The sequence below is a fragment of the Littorina saxatilis genome, linkage group LG4 (assembly GCF_037325665.1).
Source record: "Littorina saxatilis isolate snail1 linkage group LG4, US_GU_Lsax_2.0, whole genome shotgun sequence".
NCBI lineage: Eukaryota > Metazoa > Mollusca > Gastropoda > Littorinimorpha > Littorinidae > Littorina > Littorina saxatilis.
The window spans coordinates 13683443-13701051 of NC_090248.1; the positions used below are offsets into that span (position 1 = coordinate 13683443).

A 17609-nucleotide genomic window follows, 5' to 3' on the forward strand; every position below is an offset into this window, starting at 1 on the left:
AATTTTAGTTTGGGATGTTTTTGTTTCGTTCTGATTTCTCGTTGGTCGAATCAATAGTATTTGCAGGCGTTTTCACTCACATCTAGCAGCTAGGTTACTTGTTAGTCATGACTGGGTTTGTGTGTGTGCCGGCGGTATCACGAACTTACTGAAACCTCTGCTGAACAATCCTTCTCATTGCGGTCAATGCGCCGCCATGCGCCAATCTTGGACTTAAAAAATGCGACCCGGCTTTGACCGAACGAACCATGGGTTAGGGTTAGGGTTAGGATTAGGGTTAGGGTTAGGGTTAGGATTAGGGTTAGGTTGTTCACGATGCCGAATAATTATTTGGATGTCGCATCAGTCATGAGTAACAATATGAATATTTGTGGTTATAGCTTACTTTATTGCTGCATATGATATTCATCTTAGATCGCACATATAGGTAGGCCTACGGTATATTTTCCACCTCTTGGTAACATGACTCAAGTTGTGTCGGGACTATACTGAATACTAAGATACATATACCGTACCAGTATTCTCGTATAAACCATTATGTAGTAAACTATCATATTATCATTATTATTATTATGGGGAGCTTATATAGCGCGAACCACAACTGTGCTCTCCGCGCTTTACATATCAATTTCTGCCGTTTGAAATGGAATTTTTTACACTCGGACAGACAGACAAACAGACATTTTTTACACGGCACAATATATAAGGCATTCACATCGACCAGCAAACTTCAAGCCTATTAGGCGAACATTCACCTTTCACGGCCTATTATTCCAAGTCAAACGGGTATTTGGTGGACATTTTTATCTATGCCTATACAATTTTGCCAGGAAAGACCGTGACCCTTTTGTCAATCGTGGGATCTTTAACGTGCACACCCCAATGTAGTGTACACGAAGGGACCTCGGTTTTTCGTCTCATCCGAAAGACTAGATCCGTCTGGTCATTTACATACGCTACTAAGAGGTTCCTTCCCCTGACATGGACGACACAGTCCAAACATCAGCAAGCTGGGAATTTTCCGCACTGAGATAATTGTGGTGGTTTTTTTCTTCAACTTGAGCGAGTCAATTTGTAACAGACACTGATAATCAGTATTTCAACATGCGAAATCAATTCTGCCGCTTTTGTCAGAAACCGCGGCCAGGCTGTTTATTGTTGGTATGTGTCGAATTGGAAGGATTCTCCTAACATTCCAAGTAAAACTCTGGACAGATCTGTGTTGGTTTCCCCGCGACTGGAAGGGAATCTAACTGGCATAATTTCCTAGATTTTGTAGAAAATTTACAAAATCCCCGAGTGAAACAGGAACTTGATTTACAAATTTACTGACATTTTCAGGGATTTTTTTTAATTTCCTGGTGTTGAGAATTCGCTGTAATACTCGTATATAACATTGCATCGAAGTGCTAAAATGATATTGATAAAAGTTTTTTTTAATAAACATATGAATGAAATTATGGGGGAGGGAAGGAGGACGCTGTGGGGGAGGGAAGGAGGACGCTGTGGGGGAGGACGGAGTAGAAAGGGAGGACGGAGCGGACACTTTGTGTGTGTGTGTGTGTGTGTGTGGGGGGGGGGGGCTGCATGTCGAATGTGAGACTTGTGAGAACTTTTTGTAGTACGATGTTTCCTGTCAACAACGTGTTTTGTTCAATGATCTGGGGGGGGGGGGGGAGATCACGGGGCCTCGGCGTATTAGGGTCGGGTGACCGGAACCGGTGCAGGAAATTCTCTGCAAGAATAGAATTTAAACTAATGCCAACTTGAGTTGTATTGGGAAGGTGCTCGAAACATGTGTACAAATCCGTGTGTTTAGTTATTTGCAAAATTATAATCTGATTACACACTGTCAATCTGGTTTTATTGCTGGTGATTCGACTGTTTACCAATTACTGAGTATATATGACGATTTTTGTGTTGCACTTGATAAAAACATTATGTCACAGGCAATATTTTTTGATGTATCTAAAGCTTTCGATAAAGTTTGGCATCGTGGTCTGCTACACAAGCTTGAGGCGATAGGTATAAGGGGTCCCTTGCTTGTTTGGTTCGAACATTACTTGAGTGATCGCGGATCGCAGACAAGCAGTAGTACTGAAATGTCACCCCCTCTGCTGGTGTCCCTCAGAGTTCTGTTTTAGGACCTCTATTATTTCTCATCTATATTATAACGATATTGGTACTGGTCTTGAATCAGTGTTGAAACTCTTTGCAGACGATACGAGCATGTATTTATGTTTAGATAACGATGCTATACGAGCTGAGATTTTGAATTCTGATTTGGATAAAATTTGCGCATGGGCTTTAAAATGGAAAGTCACTTTTAATTGTCAAAAGACAGAATTGTTGGACATTTGTAGGCAAAAAAATGTGTTACTTCCACCATTGTATTTTGAAGATGCACTTTTGATTGATGTTGAAAATCACAAGCACCTTGGCGTCATCCTACAAGGTAATTGTAAATGGGATTCCCACATAAAAAGTCTCATTGCTAAATGTAGAAAGTCAATTGCGTGTTTTGGTTTATTCAAGCATCGTTTAAATAGGAAATCGCTTGAAGTTATATACAAATCCTTTATATTACCATTGTTTGATTACCCGGACGTTATTTGGGATAACTGTACGAAGTGTTTAGCAGACGAGTTGGAGACCTTGCATCTCTATGCAATCCGAATTATTGTAGGCGCAGTTCGTGGTACAAGCCACCAAAAATTGTATAATGAATCGGGTTTTGTGCCCCTGAAAGAAAGGCGACGTCGTCATAAACTCTTGTTGTACTATAAAATTGTAAATCGTTTTTAACCCCAGCATATTTATATTCCAAACTGCCGGTCTTGGTTTCCGATGTAAATCCTTACCACAGACGACGCCCTCTTGAACGTAAGGTTCCATTATGCAGAAGTGAGTTATGTAAATCTTCATTTTTTCCTTCAACGACAGCTTTGTGGAATAATCTTCCAGAAAATATACGACAAACGCAGTCAGTTGGTGATAAGTTAAAAGATTTTTGATCATGACCAATGGAGATGTTGTTGTTCTACAGTATTATTATTTAGGCAACCGTAAGGCACAGGTATTTCACAGCAGGTTGAGATTAAATATGAGCGATTTGCAACAAGACCTTGTTAACCGACACCTCTCTGATAATTTAGAATGCACGTGTGGAGTACGCCCGGAAGATGCTGAACACTTTTTGTTACATTGTCCAAAATTTAAAGAACATAGAACCATTTTATTCAATAGTCTGCCAAAGCACGCTCTGGATTGCAAAACACTTTTGTTTGGAAATACTGATTTAACTATATCTTTGAACACGAAAATATGTTCTGTTGTATAAGATTACGTTATGTCAACTGATCGCTTCGGCTTTTATTATATTAACAGTGACAGCAATAGATGTAGCAAAGCATTCTCTCTCTCTCTCTCTCTCTCTCTCTCTCTCTCTCTCTCTCTCTCTCTCTCTCTCTCTCTCTCTCTCTCTCTCTCTCTCTCTCTCTCTCAGTCTCTGCGTGCGTCCAAAGTCAGTTTGAACAGTTTCAAACACTGTGTTTTTTGTTTTTTTTCATTCTTGGACTGTCTAATGCTGAAAAGGGCCGTCACGCACGTTTTATTGACTTACAATATCTGTCACCACACGGAAGAAAACAACAGACTGAAGGACTGATCAAATCATGATGTTATGATGCATGGTATTGGTGTGCAGTGTGAGTCAAGGTATCCCTGACTCCGACAAAGGCAGTGGACTCTCTATCGGACTTCCAGTAGCGAGAACTTTGCGCGATCGTGCATGCTTCGGAATATAGAAAGCTTTGTACTTCGACATCCCAACCCCCCCAACACCCTTTCACTATAAACATGTGTTTTCGTGAATAAAACATTTTGATTCTGACTCTGACTCTCTCTCTCTCTCTCTCTCTCTCTCTCTCTCTCTCTCTCTCTCTCTCTCTCTCTCTCTCTCTCTCTCTCTCTCTCTCTCTCTCTCTCTCTCTCTCTCTCTTTCTCTCTCTCTCTCTCTCTTTCTCTCTCTCTCTCTCTCTCTCTCTCTCTCTCTCTCTCTCTCTCTCTCTCTCTCTCTCGCAGCTTCGCAAATATTTGTTGTCACGCTCAGGTACATTCTAAAGTTGCTGCTACTTTGTATGATCGCCCGAAGTAAAATGCATCCCTATCCTAACCCATGTATATTCTGTTTTTGCCAAATGACGATGATGATGATGAGGAGGATGCGGATGAGAAGGATGAGTCTGCGTGTTATGGATTGTGTGGGCGTGTGTGTGTGTGCGTGAGTGAGTTGGATTGTGTGCGGGTGTGTGTGTATGTGCGTGTGTGTGTGCATGTGTACACAGGTATTCTTGACGTGGTGTAAATGTATGAGTGAGTGGTGCAGATTAATTTTGTTTGTTTGTATCCCTTTGCATTATTTTGATATGTCAGCTTAAATGTGTTTTTATTCATTTGATATTCGTAAAGATCATGTAGTAGTTGCGATAATGCATGATTAATCTCTACATGTATAACCTTTTATTCGCTTTTTTTTCGTGTCGGTTTACGATTGTCATTGTATCCATCTTAATACATGTTTAGTTTTAGCAGGGACAGATTGTAAGACTAGGCGTCAGCCTAAAATCTCCATCCTTGAGTAATAAAGTTCGTTCGTTCGTTCTCTCTCTCTCTCTCTCTCTCTCTCTCTCTCTCTCTCTCTCTCTCTCTCTCTCTCTCTCTCTCTCTCTCTCTCTCTCTCTCTTTCTTTTTATTTGTATAAAATATTATGAAATATTTTGAAAGAAAAGGGTTGAAGTTATCACTTGTTCGCCATGTCTTGTTATTAGAATGTGTATTGATTATCAGTTTTAGAACGTGTCCATAAGCAGTCTGCTTGTTAACGTTCTTAATGTTGTTACTGTTTATAACGTGTATACAAGAAATTAATAAAAACACGCTTAAACCAAACTAATGCCAGAGTTCATCTTGCAGCGACACAGGGCATGGTAGGGTGGAAACCTGGACGGAGAGGCATCGCAAGCTGTTCAGGAAAAACTTATTGGTTTCGAAATAACATTCAATTGTTCATGTGCGTAAGTAAGTAAGCCATTTACAGCCTTCATCGTTTTCGGCTAAGGAGGCATCAGTGGTTATCGGTAACAAGTTTCGGTAATTATATAATTATACAGTCAACTCCCAACAACTATAAAATGCACTAACACAACCTGACAAAATCCAATGGGCTGATCATTATAGAAAAGGTTCGGATCGGAAAACATTTCCGCACCATAACCGACATTTGTTTGAATTATATGATCCGAAATAGTTACTGTGTGGACTGCGATGCGATTGGCCGGATTTATCGAATCAGTACTTAAGCAACAGTCGTTTGGCAAGAACGGCTTGAGACACACAGATCTCGAGTGATTGGCCAACTTGAAGATGAATGTGACAGCTGTGATTGGCTTGCTCGTGAATTTTAAAGAGACCTACATTTATCGTGTAGACAAGTAACAGCGTATAACCATATCATGTCCCAAATAGGTCCTAGCTACCTGAGAGGACGTAAAACCCCAAAGTCAGTCAGTCAGTCAGTCGTGTAGACAACCATCATGATTCACAACTGTAGACCCTCTCAGCCTTATAGCCTTGGATAAGAACATTAGGTTTCGCTTGGACACATACCTTACATGTAGGGTCTGACTGCGTTTTGTGCAGAGTAGAGACGTGTTTTTTTCCTAATTCATTTTGTAACTGACCCTCATGTCAATCTGCACAATAATTCAGGCAAACAAACAAACCAAAACTACTACTCTGCTTAGAAAACAGCCATCCTGTTGATGTTGTGCATGTGTTCAAGTAAGACGAATGCGCTCATTCCAGCAAACGTCTGGACTGATAAAGTGTGGTAGTTGACATGGGGGGAAGGGAGATGTCACTAATAAAGAGGTAACTCACATTTCGAGACCCAATCTTTTCAAAAAAGTATGAACTTACAGTCATTTCGACAGAAAATCTTGCGAAAGAAAGGGGTGGAGGTGGAAGAATGGTGTCATCCCATGTAACACATCATCTAATTTGTTGACACATCATGAGGGTTTACATGATGGTAAGGAGGGCATATCTTTAATAATGAGGTTTCTAAGATTTCTAGACAAATTCTTGTTATCGATGTATTAAATTAAGGTAAACTAAAGTGTTACGCACGGAAGTCACAGTTTCTAGTTGCTGCGTGTGTCTTTGTTTTTTGACCAGGACTATTGATTTTGGTACTGTTGTTTTCTTAAGACTCTGCACTTTTCTTTGATATAAAAGGTCCACAGTGTGCAACAGGATCAAACACGTGATGGTCGCTAATGAATTAAGTGATTCTTTTTTCCCCCGATTAAGGTACGTACTGTGACAAATAGGAGCCTGGCAGTAAGGAGGGTATCACCGCAACAGTTGGCATACGTCCTTTTGTACCCGTGTACGTATATTTGGTTTTAATTATCTGCTAGAAGAAGACGATATCAGCAAAATAATAATTATGGCCGCCATTTGAACTTCATGTTTTCCAAAATATCTACCTGGGAGATTGGTTTTTTTCTTCGTGTAAACGCCTGGATAGAGCATGTTGGTTTATATGAGGAAGATATCTTTGATAATGAGATTACTCACATATTTTCATACATTGATTGATCGACGCTCGCTTCAATTCCCCAGAACGTCTTGCGGGAGAAAGGATGTAGATGAGAGAATGGTTTCATCCCGTGTAAACGCCTGGGCACATCATGGGGGTTTACATGATGGGAAAGAAGGCATCTTTAATAATGAGGTTTCTAAGATTTCTAGACCGACTTTTTTTTATCGATGTGTTAACTGACACTCAATTCGAGTCACCAGAACAGCTTGCAAAACGTACGAGGGTATCTGGGGGAGAAGAAGAAGGGGGGGGGGGGGCGGGGAGCTCGAGGTGGGAGAGAGGGGAGCTCGAGGTTGTGTGTCCGGTTACTGCAATTCGTTGCAATCGGGCTGCCAGCGACTTGTTGACACTGCACTCGATAGCCGTCGTTGTAACCATCTGTCAGTGTGGCAGTGAGAGAACGATAAGACAAATGCAATTCTTGCCCAAGAATTCACCGACTCTGTTCTACACCCAGTGTTCCTGGCCGGAAGTTCCCTCTACCTGCTACGCTGATTTCTTGATTGATCTTCTTGTTGTGTTCAGTCTCAGAGAAGTCTGGAGAGAAGTCTGCATTTTATTCCTGCAGTTTGTTGGCATTGCTTTTTGTGGCTGTTGTTTTCGAAGTCAGCCATAGTATCAGGTTTTTAACCTTTTCTTGTGTGCCGCAAACATCATCGTGATGTTGGCGTTCGATTTTTAGAGTGAAAAAGAGAGAGAGGGAGACAGAGAGAGGAGATAAGGGGAGAAAGACAGAGAGATTGATAGAGGCAGAGAAGAGAGAGAGAGAGAGAGAGAGAGAGAGAGAGAGAGAGAAACAGAGAGAGAGAGAGAGAGAGAGAAACAGAAAAACAGAGAGAGAGAGAGAGAGAGAGAGAAACAGAGAGAGAGAGAGAAACAGAGATAGAGAGAAACAGAGAGAGACTGAGAGAGAGAGAGAGAGAGAGAGACTGAGAGAGAGAGAGACTGAGAGAGAGAGAGCACACACACAAACACACACACACACACACACACACACACACACACACACACACACACACACACACACACACACAGGGAGAGGGGGGGGGGGGAAGAGGGAGCCCTTCTAAAGACAATAACAGTGCAGTCACATTGTAATGTACGGGCATGGTTCGATTTACATTTAGATGAATGCACTTCACTGCACGTTATCCTTACTAGCTTGGAAGATACAGAACAAATGCGTACACACGATCCAGAGAGAGAGAGAGAGAGAGAGAGAGAGAGGGGGGGGGAGACTGTGAAAGGGGTGTTGGGTGGCGGAGAAAGATATAATGCTGGAGAGAGGCAAAAAGTGACTGACACAAAAAAAGCTAGACAGAGTGCACGATGCGAAAAACAAAACAAAAACAACACCATCGCAGCCCGGCGTATATTCCTTGCTGTACATAAATGTGTGTGTGTGTGTGTGTGTGTGCGTGGCTTTAAATGTTCCCAGTTTTCCCCCAATTTTTCCCGATATCGTTAGCCGTCACTCGTGTATCAGAAACCTCTCTGCGGTATCCGTTTTGCGTTTTCTCGGGGTAGCTGACCGAGCATCATCTAAACACACGTGATGAACCAAAAAACAAGAAAGGTAGGTTGTTGGAACGTTTGTTATTGACAAAACAATACATTCACAGATATTTCGACTCAACGGTCTTTTAAGTGAACAGACAAACAAAAATTCACACAAAACTTATCTTGGTAGAATCAGTTTTCGCCCACTCGCCAGGAAGCCGAGCGAATGAATGATTGTATCATTCATTTGTCTATCAGTATAACTATTTTGTTTTGGGGTTTTGATAGTATGTATAATGAACGTACCTGTGTTCAAATGTGGTAATGATACAATAACACGTGTCATGTGAGCGTGTGGGCGTCAGTTGATCACGATTCGTGTTGAAGACCAATAGAAAGTTTAATGACTTCGTCAGATCAGGAAAATACCTAAGAAATCCGATTAATAGGAAGCTCGATTTCACGCGCAGATATCCTCTATTAGTATCGGCCATCAATTTATGATTATCTGTCAGTCAGAACATAGGGGTTGGGTTGGGACGTGGACACATTTTGAGCTATCAGTATGGTAACACCCTATTTTCGTTTGTGGTTTTGATAGTGTGTAGGGCCTATAATGAACGTACCTCTGTCAAGTTCAAATTTGGTAATGATTTGACCCGGGGTTATTAGCTATTGTGTACGTGTTTTCAGCGTAGCAATAGGGTCCGATATTTAGACAAGACAAGTATAATGCCAACGAGTCGAAGACAAGTCGCATTATTCTTGTTCGAGTCTAAATATTGTACATGTGTTATAACGCTTTTACCTACATTTGTCTACACGAGAAAATGTATAATTTATCATACACAAGGCCAAAAATGTCAATGATGATCAACATTCAAAACCATAGTGTTTTTGAGAACATCGTTTGCAACCACTCTAAGAATTTTTTTTTTAAGTTAATGAGGTAACTTCCGCATTTCTTACCAGTGGTGTCTACTTATTGCTTGAAGGAACCTATGCGCATCATTTGAAATGGATCTGACCTTGGACTTAAATACACTTATAGTAAGTCCTTAAAGAAAGAGCGAGAGAGAGGCGGGGGAGAGAGAGAGAGAGAGAGAGAGAGAGAGACAGACAGACAGACAGACAGAGACAGAGACAGACAGAAACAAAAAGAGAGAGAAACTGGAACTGAAACTTAACTTTATTACAATAGGGTAAAGGTTTTAGGGCAAAGCGGCCTAATCTTGAGAGAGAGAGAGAGAGAGAGAGAGAGAGAGAGAGAGAGAGAGAGAGAGAGAGAGAGAGAGAGAGAGAGAGAGTTTGGAATGATTGGATTACTATACTGTATACATCCCACACAAACAAATTCAAATGGAGAATGGATGTATATAATCAAAGTGTAAAATCGGAACTTGGAAGAGACAAGCTTCACTGAGAGGTCTCGATATGGGATGCTATTTCACTGGTACCACAACATAAGTTATGTTGTGTTGTCGTAAGTTTTGTGCTGTATTTTTTCTTGTAGTTTTGAGGTTCATAATATACATCCGGCGCTACCCATTTTTTCTTCTTTTTCCTACATGCGAGTTATTCATGTTTACAAGCCCTGAGACTTTCGCTGTCAACTAACTGGGTTCTTTATTGTGCGCACGCGTGCACATGGGGGGTGTTCGGACATCGAGAAAAGTCTGCACACATTTTTCTCTGGGAATTAAATCCGATAGCGACTCTTTACAATAATTACAGCAACCAAATGTTCGGTTATCATGAAAGAGCGTCACGTTTCTGGGAGTGTTGTGTGTGATCGGAGAAAGCGGTAAGTCGTGGGGAGGGAGAACGTAATGATGTGGGGGTGGGGGGAGGGGGGGGAAAGCTCGGGGGGGGGGGGGGGGGAGGGCTGTTGGAATAAGATCGGGAATCTTACGAAATTTAGAAAGAACGTATGAGGAACATTCCTTTAGGCAAGGATGTTTGTGATGAAAGATTTTTGCAATACAACTCATGCTCAGCCTCTTTGTTTCAGTTATTAAAGCCATTCAATTTAGGTTCCCGGTGGAAAAGCAAGTTAACAATCTAATAATAATTGTGGCAAAAAGGAAAGTAATGAAGTGAGTTCGCAACCCTGACATGTTCACGTACACGCACGCACGCAGAGACTGAGAGAGAGAGAGAGAGAGAGAGAGAGAGAGAGAGAGAGAGAGAGAGAGAGAGAGAGAGAGAGAGAGAGAGAGAGAGAGAGAGAGAGAGAGAGACAAGACAAGACAAGACAAAATCTTTATTATCGAGGGTAATAGATAAGCAAGAATATTGCTTTTTTACATCCAGCCCTCGCCCTAATATAGGGTCAACAAGAACAGAAAACAATATAATCAAAGAACTATCACATCAAACTTAATACATTATAACTGTATATACAGATACAAATTTAAAAAATAAATTGTCATGCTGCATTTTAAGTACAATTTCCAAGTGTCAATTTTTAACATAACTTAATTTAGATCTGCATATTATTATAATTTTGTTTAACATGCACATACATTTTAAATGAATTGATGAACCATTCAGTACATGTTTAGTTGCATTATGTGCGACATATAATTTTTTTTGAAGCTGTCTGTGTTTGTTTTATGCTTAAGAAAAATAGGCAGTGAGTTCCATAGGACCGCACCTGAATAAAGAAGGCTTGATTTGAAAAGGTCAATACGTGGAGTCGGTGTTATGATTTTTAGTCTGTTATAGTTCAAAATAAAATTATCACGTAATGTCTCCGGTGCATATCCTGACATCACTTTATGCATCACAACACCTTTATTATACGTACATTAATCTTTTTTGAAATGGTAATACTTGCAAATTTTTATAATCAGATTCTGACGGAGTGTGATTTTTTAGCATTATAAGCTTAACTGCTCTTTTGTGAAGACTGGCTAAAGGTTTCAAAACATTAGCACTTGCACAATCCCATAGAGTGGATGCATAATCAATATTTGACAAGATGTGATTGTAAAAAAAAATCTTACGCAAGTGGAAATTCAAGAAATGTTTTATTAGAGAGAGAGAGAGAGAGAGAGAGAGAGAGAGAGAGAGAGAGAGAGAGAGAGAGAGAGTGAGAGTGAGATTGAGACTGACAGACAGAAAGTGCCAGAACATGAAATCAATCCAGAGCAATAGTCCCCACCGTCATTATCCGGGTCATGATTCTGAGTGATATTCGAAATATTAACACTGGAGCATGCAAATAGTTACACAAAACCGGCTCTGTGGTTGGACATCTCATGTGCCACGTGCAATAACCAGGACCGGAAAGCAAACACCATCAATATGCAGAGGCCGAGGCCTGCAGTGGTGAAATATGGCTGTGTCGAGTTTCCCCGGGAAAAAACATTTATTTTTATTGCATAGACAAACAGTCTTGTTTTTCGCCACAATTAGAAAATTATATGTGATATTGCATGATGTGTTTTCATTTGGGACGTTGGGAAATCGTGGCATTAAAACGAGACAAACAAATCTGCGTTTGTTTAACTATTTCAGTGTATCTGCACTCTGACAAAAGGAATCGTGATTACTTACCCGCTATAAATAATTTGAAAGACGTCAGTCGTTATAGAAGCGCCATTATCGATGCGCTGTGAATATCTGATTGCATCTTTGGCCTTCTGTTTCTCAATAATATGGTAAACGTACGAGTGTGATGACGAGTGTACGTGGGAGTTTTAGCCCAGGAACGTACAGAAAGAAGAAGAAGACGTTGATGTATAATGGACAACGTTTATGTACGGTAATCGACTATATTAGTATTACTCATGGGCCATTTTAACTGAAATCTTTAGCCGGGTATTGCCCTTATACGATCCAAATAGCTATCCTCCTACATGCATACTGCATGCATCGTGCCCGGCTGTATTAATGAGAATACAATTGTGATTCAAAGATGCATTCCTTCGTCTGTATGCAGTGATCTGGTAGTATTAGTACAGCACCTCGGATCTATTTGGTGACGAGTTTCTGACAACACGTTTCATTAAAATTGTACAAATGGGTGGACAATATCGCGCAATTATACAGCCATTTGTATAGGGGATGTAGTTTGATTTGTGGGTATTGAAAACGTCACAGGCCAGTGGCCGCAAACCATGTATGACGCTGATGTTTCGGTTTTGTATTATCCCCCCCCCTCCCCCCCCCCCCCTCTCCCCTCCCAGGCTTTTTCCTCGCGGTGGTTTCAGATTTCGCCAGTCCGCTTATCACTGCCTCATTACGGACCCATTGGTTGGACAAATGTTATTAGTGGGGTCACTTTGGGACTTTACACGAGCCTGTGAGCTAGTAGCTTCCCGGCTTGAAAAGCAGAGAACTGCATACCAGCAAAAGCTCATGAGCCTTAGTATTCGTGACGTTCGCCCAACACTGCCCTTTTCTGGGCACATTAAATTATTCATTGGCCAAAGATTTTAGTGGGGTCACTCTTGGAATCTCCAATAGACTGTGACCTACCCGGCTTTGTGAAGTCGAGAGTTCCATATCAAGATGTGTCTCTGAGCCTCTATTTTTGTGACGCAGACCGGCGAGCAATTTGTTCTACCTACCATATGTACTTTGTTTTTGGTTTTATATTTCTGAATTACACATGTACACAGTTGAATACAAGAGTTTCAAATCAAGGCGTGAATCTTAGTTTAACCTCCCTTTTTGTTCCAACTGGTTTATAAAAAAAAGTATTCATGTTTTACATGTTCATGAAATTTACATTGTCATAAAGTGAAAACAACAACGAGCCTCAAAATAAAGCGTACGCAGCAACGTAGTGATAATTCATTTTGAAGTGAAAATACAAAGCAGTCGAGTACGTAGGGTCATAATAAGGGAAATCTTCGGTTAGGCCCAACAAAACAAAAACAAGTCTGTTTACGGTATCCCGACCGACCCTATTTTTTCGCGCGACCCTAAACTTTCTTTTGGCATTTGGGGGAAGAAAAAAAAAGTCTTTGTTTTTTGGCAACATAACTTAAAAATATGTTTTTTTGGAGAAAAAAATGAAAATAAATAAATAAAAATCCCGACCTATCGACCCTATTATTTTTGCCTATGTTACCGTAAACAGACTTTTTGTTGTTGGCCTTAACGCAAAACGTGTAAGGGTGCAAATTAATGAATTCCCTGTATGATAATAAGTTTATGTGATCAATATAAACTTTTCACTGCTTATGATGCCAAAGTCCCGTCGCGATATAGCCTTGAACGGTTGAAAACGACGTTAAACACCAAATAAAGAAAGAAAGAAAGAAAAAAAGATGCCAAAGTCACCGAGACAAACGTCATTCTGGAAACACTTTTGCTCCTGCGGTTTCCCCATGGAAGAGGTTTTTTTTCAGAACTAACGTTAACACGTCACGCTAAACTTTCTAACTTTGACGTTTCTTTGCTTTAACGTCAAAGATTGCACGAGGCTTTCGAAGAGATCGAGTTTGTACGCCTCGACTGCAAGACGTTTAGAGTTGGGTTTTTTAAAACACGTAATATTGTGCGCCTTCAATTTGTACGCCTCGACTGCAAGACGTTTAGAGTTGGGTTTTTTAAAACACGTAAGTACGTAGTATGTAGGATAAACAGAATAGGACTACTGCATGGCTTGCTGTGTCGTACCAGATTTACACTCGTTGCTTTTTCAAATATTTAAAAGCTCGCTTTCGCTCGCAGTTCAATATTTAAAAAAACCAACTCGTGTAAATCTGGTAGGCTACGACACAGCAAGCCATGTAGTATTCTCTATGTTGAAAACAAGGAGTGCGGGTGAGTCCTGTGATTATGATTCATAAAAAGCCAAAAGAGCTTGTTTGATGAGTTCCTATTATTGCTAATTCAACCGCCACCGCCACCGCCACCCCCACCAGTTACTGCTGTTTGTTATCAAAACTTAGTTCGACCAGTTTCTGCAAGCGAATGAATGTTTTTCGTACGGTGTCGTTTAGTTAATACCTGTTTACATAATACCGTGTGCAGTCGTTTGCAAACTTGCCTTCCCAGATCACGTCCGCTGACCCTGGAAACTTGGCAGACAGACAGACAGACAGACAGACAAGACAGAAAAGCGGGATGTCAGGCAGGCAGACAGGTAGACTGTACATAGATTTTGACCTTCTTTATCCATAGTGTATAGTTATAAACTAACAGCATTAAGAAACAAAGATGATGTTGTTCGGCAAAAAGACACGTGCTATTCTAGACAAACATTAAATTCTCATTTTTTAATTTATTAAAATGGCCTTTGATTACAGTTACACCAATTAGGATGTCGTTGTCTGTTTGATTCACGATTTCCCGTGTCTGATGGACAGTTCGGGAGCTACTAAACGCGTTCAGTGACTTCTTATGGACAGGGACAGATTTATGACCCTGTCTCTCCCTTCGGGGTATTCTTCAGGGTATTGTTGATTAATGGCTAATCATTCACGACCCGACGTACAGCAAATTATCACAGGAGTTGCTTAGAGGCAGTACAGTGCGGTCAAACGTTCACCATCGTCATCGTCATCGTCATCATCATCAGCATCAGCATCAGCATCATCCATCATCATCATCATCATCATCATCATCATCATCATCATCATCATCATCATCATCATCATCATCATCATCAAATTTGATTTGATCTCTCTCTCTCTCTCTCTCTCTCTCTCTCTCTCTCTCTCTCTCTCGCGCGCGCGTGCGCGCGCGCAATGACTCTGTCTCTCTCCCTCTGTGTGTGTGTGTGTGTGTGTGTGTGTGTGTGTGTGTGTGTGTGTGTGTGTGTGTGTGTGGGGGTGTGTGTGTGTGTGTGTGTCTCCCTCTTTCTCTCTCTCTCTCTCTCTCTCTCTCTCTCTCTCTCTCTCTCTCTCTCTCTCTCTCTCTCTCTCTCTCTCTCTCTCTCTCGCGTACATAGAAAGCAGAAACCGTGTCCATCAATTTCAGTCTGGTTTTCGAACAAATCACTCTTGTCACAGCGCCCTTACCACGCTATGCGACACCTGGTTGTCTGCAACAAACCGATCTGAAATCAGTGGTGCTGTGTTTCTCGACTTTGATCATTCAATTCTATTGAAGAAATTACAGAAACAGTTCAGTGTGTAACTTCTTTGCTTTCTATTTACATGACATATCTCAATATACTGCCCTAAACTGTAAAATATCTACTGAGGAGACTGTGAAATGCGGGGTGCCTCAAGGTTCAGTGCTTGGGCCGATCTTGTTCTGTCTGTATATCAATGATCTGCCACTGCACATTTCTGATAGTAATGTAAGAAGTGATTCTTTTTGCTGACGATCCGTCTCTTCATGCAAGTGGAAAGTCTGTTCCAGTAATAGAGTCCTACCTTCAAACAGCTTTAAACGATGTAAATAACTGGTGTAGTGCTAATGCTATGCTTGTCCATCCAATAAAAACTAAAAGTATGGTAATTGCAACCAGACAAAAACACCAGATTTCTCCACTCAAACTAAATCTTACTATTGGTACGCAATCAATTGAACAAGTTTAAACAGCATCGCGTTTTAGGGGTAATTATTGATTGTGAATTCAAGTGGCAGGCACAATTACATCATATTTGCAAGAAAGTAGCCAAGAACGTTTTCCTCCTATCCAAGTTAAAGGCATATGTACGCGCTCCCGTGTTTACAAAGTGTAGTTTGCCCATAATCGATGTCAAACGCACCATAAGACCATGTAATGACGATATGTCGCCATGCGCGGACCATATACATGCATTACAGCTTGTTTTAGAGTCTCAAAAACTTTGGATGTAAACAAAGACGCGGAGTTATTTCCCTTGCGTCAACGCTACCTCTGTTGGCAAATCTATAAATAGGACGATCCAGATCAAAATGAAAATTAACATATCTCAACATTGAAGGGGTCCTAGACCACAATATTTTGCAGGGAACTTAATTTAGCATGTCTCCAGCTGTTGGTAAAGCAATTAGCGTGTATAGTCATCGAGTACATATGGCTTTAAAGCAATTTACGGACAAAAGGACTCTGGAAATGTTCCACCATGCCCATGTAATGCCTCACATTAATTATGCTTCGACGCTCTGGGATGCCAGCAGTGATGTTCACTTGAAAAAGTTAGACTCTCTCTATCATCGCTCGGCCAAACTCATCGTAAAGGGAATCGAGCACTCCATTTTGCCCCTCAACAGATATGAAATTAAAAATGCTTAACTTTCTTCCACTGGAAAAGCATCTCAAGTTAAACAAAGCCATTTTCATGCATGAATTGTATTACGGGAAAGTGCCGATTTACATTACATCATTATTTAATAAAGCTACCCACAGATATGGGTCGGTCAACTTGATCCCACCGATTCCACGAATTGACCTGTATAAGACCAGTCTTGCTTTTTCGGGTACTTCAGTTTGGAATTCACTTCCATCATCCTTTAAGCACTTAAAGTCATTAAAAAGTTTTAAAAAATGTGTTAAAAACCACTTAATGTCTGAGTAGTTTAACGCCTTTTGATTTACCACACTTAATATTACGTCAAAGATATGCTGTGCATTGTATATTCTGAACATATTTTTGTTGTACTATTGCTACATGTTCGATTGCTACCAGCTTGTATTTATAATTACCTGCATAGTATGCATTTGATTTTATGAATAACCACATATGTATGCTCTTCATGCCTCATCTTCATCATCATCATTATCATCATCATCATCGTCATCATCATCATCATCGTCATCTTTATTATCACGTGCTGAAGTTTTCCGACCTCCTTTTGTTGGTTAACTTTTTAATTTTTAATTTTTTAATTATATAATTGTGTGTCTATGCGTCCCAAGGACAGATTGTAAGAAAAGGCGTAGCCTTAAATCTTAATCCTTGTTAAATAAAGTTCAATTCAATTCAATTCAATTCTCTCTCTCACCTCATCTTCCTGCACCCCCCCCCCCCCCACACACACACACACACACACACACACACACACAACCTCATCTTCTCCCAATCCCGGTCCCAACCCATTCCAAACAACAAGATCAGTGCTGACGTTAGCCTAAGCCCGGTCCCAACCCATTCCAAACGACAAGATCAGTGCTGACGTTAGCCCAAGCCCGGTCCTAACCCATTCCAAACAACAAGATCAGTGCTGACGTTAGCCTAAGCCCGGTCCCAACCCATTCCAAACGACAAGATCAGTGCTGACGTTAGCCCAAGCCCGGTCCTAACCCATTCCAAACGACAAGATCAGTGCTGATGTTAGCCCAAGCCCGGTTCCAACCCATTCCAACCGACAAGATCAGTGCTGACGTTAGCCCAAGCCCGGTCCCAACCCATTCCCAACGACAAGATCAGTGCTGACGTTAGCCCAAGCCCGGTCCCAACCCATTCCAATCGACAAGATCAGTGCTGACGTTAGCACTTGCACCGGAGAGTGCATGCACAATATAGATTAGGGGCGACACTATCGCAGA

The 17609-nt window shown here is 41.0% G+C and overlaps 1 protein-coding gene across 1 annotated transcript in view; it reads left to right on the plus strand.

Annotated features, from left to right (window-relative positions):
• The window catches only part of LOC138964015 (transmembrane protein 43-like), a 156426-nt gene that overhangs the window by 95178 nt on the left and 43639 nt on the right, over positions 1-17609 (plus strand). The gene's annotated exons all lie outside the window — the stretch shown is intronic.